Below are 7226 nucleotides of genomic sequence, written 5' to 3'. Positions count from 1 at the left end.
TCAAAGCCGAATGTGCGCCAATAATTTTCAAAAGCGATTGATTAAAACAAATCGCAAAAAATTGACGGGAGATGAGGGGGGTTTTCAGTCTGAGCATATATGCAAAGAAGCGCAACATTTTGACGTTAAAGTTTTTATTTCACCCGCAGGGGTTTTGCAGAAAAATTCATTGTGCGTCGAGCCGCTGGCCATGTCCGTAAAATTTCCTCTTCTACGAATTTTTCGCCTATAGATGTGTGAAGCTACAAATTTTTGGTGGTACAGTTAAGCACACCAGAGAATAAAACACGCTAGATAACCGATCAGGAGTCGGATATGAATGTTTGGTGAAAAACTTGAATAAAACCACTTATTCGCCTTACGAGAATCCCACAGCTATTACCTAAACATTACTTATTGGTCCGAGGTAACTTCTTTCCCTCATTTGAACGACATTTTCGAAAAATTCGTTGTCATTCAGGTATAAAAATTGGATAAGAACGTTTGCTTCAATTATTTATAATGTTTTTTATCCTGCCCCTGCAAATGACCGGTAAAATAGATACCATGCCAGAGGAACTGCCGCTGATGGAGCCTAGTATTCGCACAGTGAAAGTGAATTTACGAAGGCTACGAACTGTCCCTAATGGACTGAAACAGTCAGTTGGGTTTAGAACACCATTCCAATCTTTTGAGCTCATCCCGTAGTCCCGATGATTCCAGGGAAGTATGCCGCCACAATTTTCCCTACACGGGGCGATAAAATTTGGTGAGCTGAGAAGATGTGAATGTAGATTGGGGGTGGTTTTGAGACTGAGCACTCCACTTTCGTTACAGCTGTGACAACAAAGATGGGCTTTTGTGTTTTTCGTGTCTTCTGCTTTTCAGAGAGTGGCTAGTTCTCCCCCTTATTCTGCGAAAACCTCATACGCTCGGCTAAAATGGTCCTGACAAACCTAACAAAATCACTGAATACCTGTCGCGCAGTCTGAAAGAGCGAAACCGTCAATTGCCTCTCCCCCTCAGGTTTCCTCTCCGCACCATCCACGTTCATTTTCTCATGTACGTCAGTGCATGTAGATGAGTTCATTTTTCTCTGGAATTTGATGAACCATTCTCATCCATACGAGCAATTTATACCTAACGCCAACCTGACGACCATGAAATGGGAAAAACGTAATTTTTGCATCGCTCTTCTGATAACAAAATAGAGTGATGAAGTACACTCATTTGCAAACCAACTTGGTTTGGCGGAACCTGGAACCCAGCTGAATCTCCCCTTTCAACAACCCTATGAGTAGTGTATTGTGACCATAAAAGATATAAATGTCTTTCCTGGTGCTGTCAGTGGTGTTCCATAGTTAGGACGGCTAAATTGCCTTGTTTAACGGCTAAAAGCTACTCGACGGTGGTAGGCAAAGTCTACGGAAAAAACATCGGGCCAAAACGGACCAACTCACGGGAAAGCCATGAATTAATAAGTCATCGGAATGGAATGTTGCAGCCCTCACACCATTGTGGTGCCCCAACAGACGAATTATAATTTTACTCGCCTTTTCGGTCAGTTTGTATATAAACATTCGCCAGCCAAGATGACACAGGAAAATCGGTCAAAATGTTGAAGGCCACAGCAGAGAGCAGGCATTAGTTTGTAAGTTGTGTGTGGGTGTGTAAATTCAATCTAAACGCACGTGCCTTTTGACGCACCGACTTCTGTGTTAAACGGATGTCCTGTTCAATAGAGGAGAGTTTACTACACTTCCTCGGAAAGTCTAAGGTTGTCCACCCACTGGTTTCTGCAAGTGACACATCTGATTTCAGTATAGCTTTCGTTGACCTATTCCTGAGAGCGATCTGTTAAAGTGAACAGAGTTTCAAGGTCATCAGATACCCAGATTTGTGAAATTCGTTAATATTATCAATTTTATTTTGCCTTAACCTATGAATTCCTAGAAGCACAGCCACTGACTTTTATGGAAGGACACTTGTGAATTTTTTAGTGTTTGTGGTAAGCCGTTTACCGCAAATTATTGAAGCTCGGCTGCTCATATAAAACTGTCAATGAAAACAGGCGATCAGACGACGTAATTGTTTCGTAGGTCACAAAATTTAACCAAAAGTTGATTGGGTCTAATGTAACCCTCTTATGGTTTGTATTCTACGGACTTTAATTGCCTTAACTGTTGAGGTTGCAGCCTGCAAAGCGACACATGAAAAGAACGTGCCAGAAAGCGGAATGTCCCGCGTGTCAGTTTTTCTATGGCTCGAAGTTTGTAACGGAAATACTCTTATTTGCCTTGAAGTCAGGTTAACGTACCCGTTATTTTGTGCCTTGGAACGACAAGCGGACGACATGCAGTCCATTCACTGCCATAAATCTGCTAGAGCGTCAGCATAGTGCCGTAAGCAGATGGTGCCATAGTAGAACATATGATTTTGTGTGAATAAACTGGCCACCTTTGTAAACCAGTTATCCCCGGTCAGATCACAATAGGTGTTATAAACATCATGGCTTCTGGACGGAAAAGGGATCTACGCGTTGACGTACAAACTGAATGTGAATAAGTTTGTCTCTCAAGTGGCATATCAGCTGCTCAATAATGTCGACGGAAGGTGCAATGTTCGGAAGATTTCAGATTTCTTGAAGCTTCACTAGGACTGCAGAGTCCTGGTTGCCTAATCTGGGTGACAAAGGGGCTGGGGCAACGATCAATGTAGGTGGATGCTTCTAGATCTGCCTTTGGCCCCCAAAACCAAGAGTTCCACAATAGTTGGTTGTTGGCATTTTTCTTGCATCAATTTCGTGGCAGTACATGAACACACAAAGCATTCGGAAGCATGGGTCAGGACGGGAAACCCGACTGCTTTGCAGCTTATATAAATAAACTGAAAAGTCGGCAAATTCTCCCTGGTCAATTACACTTTGTAACTTTCTAGCCTAGCGCGCAGCAAAAGGCTACTATGATGTTACGTTGGGAGTGCACGCAAGAACATTTTTCTTCTTTTCAAGTAAAGTAATATGGGATTACTGCTAAAACCCACAGACAACCCGTTACAAATCACGCCCGGTCTATAACTCAAACCTCTTCCAAGGTGGGGGTGCGACCGATTTCAAGGACTTTGCCCACCTGATGCAACCCAAAATTAGCGAAACAGAAAATAAGCTCTCAGCGAATTTTTAAACAATCTTCTAAGACTGACCGTTCTGCTCGCCCTGCACCACACTCAGCTGCAGCTTCTGTACGTCCGAGTACACTCACAGCCACTTCAAATTTTGTTTTCAGACCCCAAAAGCCTGTCTGCTTAGCCGCTTTCAGTGTTTGCACACTGAAGCAAGCAGGTCAACGGGTGGCCTTTGCTCTTGCGCTGCATGCAGGTCTTCTGTCAGAAACAACGACGCAGGACGCAAGCACTGACCGCAGCGAAACCCCGGTGATGCAGAGGCCGCTGCAGCTGGATGAGCTAGGGTGGGTATTGTTTTAAGCGAACGAGCGGAAGCGTCTCTGCTTGATTGGATACCCGTTGATAGTCACATCTGTGCGGTTCGTCCGGCAAAATCTGAGAACATCAAGGGGAAGAGAGGTTCATATCACTTTGTTTCTTATGTCCGCTTACAATCTAACTGATTGTAGTTCTGAATCTGCGAAGGACAGTTTCTATGGCGCTCTAGGTGCCATGATATAGCGGACTAAATGCTAAGATATGGTTGTGATTGCTGATGATTTGGACGCCCAAATAGGCAGATTAAGCACTGCTGAGGTTCGATTGGGTGGACGTCTTGGTACGGATACGAGACACACCGACAACAGAGACCGCTTACATAGGATGTGTGCTGATCACAGACTGTTTCTTCGTAGTACGAATTTCATAAACAGCGAAACTCGCCTGACAACTTCATGCCTACCAACAAACCAGCCCCGAATTCCAATAGACCACAAGGCCGTCAGTAATCGGTTGTGAGGGTCGACCACTGCCTGCCGCTCTTCTGAAAAACCAACGTAGACTCCGACCATGTACTTGAACGTTGGTGCTTTTCGTTGCGCTTTTTCGGTGAACGCAAAACGCACACACCCCGCTTAGCCACTGAGAAGCTAGCGGGCAAGAAGTCAAACGAAGCTATCAGAACAAGCTCCCTAAATGCCTGCCGGACCGCCCGGTGTGGGATACAAGCTGTCGCTGAGAAAAGATCCCCAAAGCGCTACTCAAAGCCGGAATACCTGCTTACGTTACAATCCAGCCAACATCATTCAAGCATTGAATCTCTGAGAGAACTTATCTTTGCTGGAGACCCGGTGACAGATTCCACGTTGCCGCCGCCACAACTCAACCCGGCACATCGTCAGACGCCAGGTGAAACTGAAGGTCCGCGCAGACCGAGAGGCCTGGTGCACCCGAAAGGTCGACAAAATAGAAGATGCGAAGAATGCTGAAAACGTGCTCAAACCGTCCCATTTGATTCGTCCTACTGGAACCGTCCCAATTGATTCGTCCGACTGGTCCCTGGAAACTTCTCGTCAGCGAAAAGTCAGAGGCAAAAATGGCTTTCTGGTATGCAGCAAAACAGAACGTTTGAACCTCTGAGTACAATACTTCGAAAGTAATTCGGGTCCACGCCGCAAACCTGGCCTTCAACATAAAGGTGGACCGTGAATATGGAGCTGCTTCCAGTTTCAGTAGTGTCCGAATGTATTTCTCTACTCAAGTGTCGTTGTGCTGCTGGTCCTGAAAAACTTCCACCTGCTCTAACAAGGGTGGCGGCGGATTCTTCAATCAGTTTTTGTCTGGGCTGCATACCTCTATCTGAGAGAAGGAGGCCGACAGATATCTGGTGTGAATCGATAGAGATGCCCATCTTCAAAAAAGGTACTCGCAGTGAATGTAGCAACCACAGAGGTGTTAGTTTGACGCTTGTTGTGACAAGGCTTCTGGCATCATTGATTCTCCTTCGTCATACGGTTGCACGCGAAGCCCTGCCTCGTGATAGTCAAGAGGGATTTTGATCGGCTAGATGCTGCGTTGGCCATATTTTCACACTCCGTCATGTGTTACAGCAACGCCATATATAGAGACGATCCACAATCTTGGTAATCCTTGACTCCAAGGGTGCGCTTGATTCTGTCGATTGATCAGTGCTGTTAAGTACCCTTATATAGCAGGATATGCCTCGGAAGTTTTTAAACATAATCCGATCCATATGTTCACACACTTGTGGACGGGTAAGGGTGTATGGTGGGCTCTCCTAAAGATTCTCTACACAAAGTGGTGTAAAACAAGGATGTCAACTCTCATTTCTTGTTCCATTTCGTCACTGATAAAATAATGAAGCGAACAGTGGACTTCTTCAAACCCCCGGTGTTCAAATTGCTGCTGGGGAGAGTCTTCTCGATTTGGAGCAGGCAGATGAGATTGCCCTCATCTTTGAAGACGAAAGCGATGGACAAACCTTGTTGAATAAACTGACTTCCATCATACCATCTTTTGGAATGCGCCTTGTACACTCAAAGTGCAAGGTCGCTACAGAACGTGCCATCTGCGAACATATCCTTACAATCCAGAGAGAATCACTGGAGATTTTAGAAACCTTACATGCCTCGGTAGTTGCATTAGCTCTGATGGAACTGTCTGATGTAGTCAGTGCAAGAGTCTCAACGGCTCAAATCACGTTTACTAGTTTGTGTCACCTGTGGAGTCGAAAACGCATCCCGCTGGATCTTAAGGGCCGTGTGTACCAGGCTACAGTAAGATCTGTATTGTTGTATGGACATAGCCTCTGCGGACAGATGATGTGATACTTCAATTCGAGGGACCATCCAGCATCATTGACTGCGATGGCTCCGTCATGTGCTACGCATGCCGAAACACGGCCTACCGAAATGAGTATTGTTCTCCGTGACTCATTCAGGATGGCGAAATCCGCGATGTGGACGGCACATGACCCGGCAGACAGGCGTGAAATAGATCACGAAAAGCTTGGGTGTTGTTGGTTTCGTACGTCTTCCAGGATGGGGTCTCCGTGGCCCCGTCTGTGCTTGGCTGGAGATGTTGCAAGAAGTGACGGCCAATCGGTGTCTGTGGCGTTCGTGCTGCCAGTTTCTCTCCAGATTGTTTAATTGAGCGCTTGGGGGCAAAGGCAACTAAGTATGCTTGACATAGGCAAGACTAGATCCACTCGCTCAATAACTTCTTTTCTCTTCTTTCGACTCTAAGGCTTTTATAATATATACATGTATATAGATAAACCTTATGATTGTACGGCAGTGAAGCGTCAGTTCCAACATGATGTTGCTGCTTTCGATGATGATGATGATGACGACGATGATGATGGGGATGAATAAACGCAGAATTTTTCACAAGGCCAGTTTAGATCATGGCCACGCTGTGTGGATAAACTACTTTGGTCGTCCTCTTAAAGATCGTTGTTGTCCGATTCTTTGGAAGTTGGCTTTGGCAGAGACCATTTGTAGTGTTTCAGTGGCTAGACATTCCGTTAGTTCTTTGTCATGATCGCCAGTATATAGTTGCCTGGATGGGTGCTGTTCCTCCTATAGCAACTGGAAGTACTTGGTAGCATTACTTTTTTGACTGTAATCCACCAGAAATGCGTCTTTGCTGGAACATATTTAATTAGAGTTTTGCTGAGAGGGCTATCGGTTTGGCTATAATCAGTGCCAAACTGCCGTCCGAACTAGTAGATTCAAGAACTTCGATGTTTTTTTATTCTGACGGGAAGTCATCTTTGAATTCGGGTAGTTTAACGAGGCGATTGGTGGCCAATGGTGGAAGTAACGCTGAAGGCATTAAGCACTATATTGTTTCTGCGTTCGCATCCGCCTCATTGGAGACCTCCAGTGACCAAGCGCTCAGTTGATGGCAAGTGGTTCAGCGTTTTTTCTAGCATTCTAGATTTGGAGAGGAGAGAATGTAAGTCCGGGCGTCGTTATGGCATGAGAATATAACTGTCTTGGCCACTGAACGCAACATTTGTGAAAAACTCTTTCACATCCCCTGAGCGTTTTTGTTCTTTCTGAGGTCATAGTGTACGCAAAGCCCCCGGGGTCTCTATTAACCTTATGTTCCACTTAAAACTCAGTTAACTGAAATTGGCTAATTATTCTCATTTGTGTAAGATTTTGGTTTTACAGGATAGCCAATCTTATGAGGATTGTTTTTAGTCCCGAAAGACAGAATTTACTCGTAGAAAACACCCAGTTTGGCTAGCGTATTATGCACCAGAGACCAAGGCGAAC

The sequence above is a fragment of the Opisthorchis viverrini genome, assembly GCF_000715545.1.
Source record: "Opisthorchis viverrini unplaced genomic scaffold opera_v5_389, whole genome shotgun sequence".
NCBI lineage: Eukaryota > Metazoa > Platyhelminthes > Trematoda > Opisthorchiida > Opisthorchiidae > Opisthorchis > Opisthorchis viverrini.
This window is presented reverse-complemented; position numbering follows the sequence as displayed.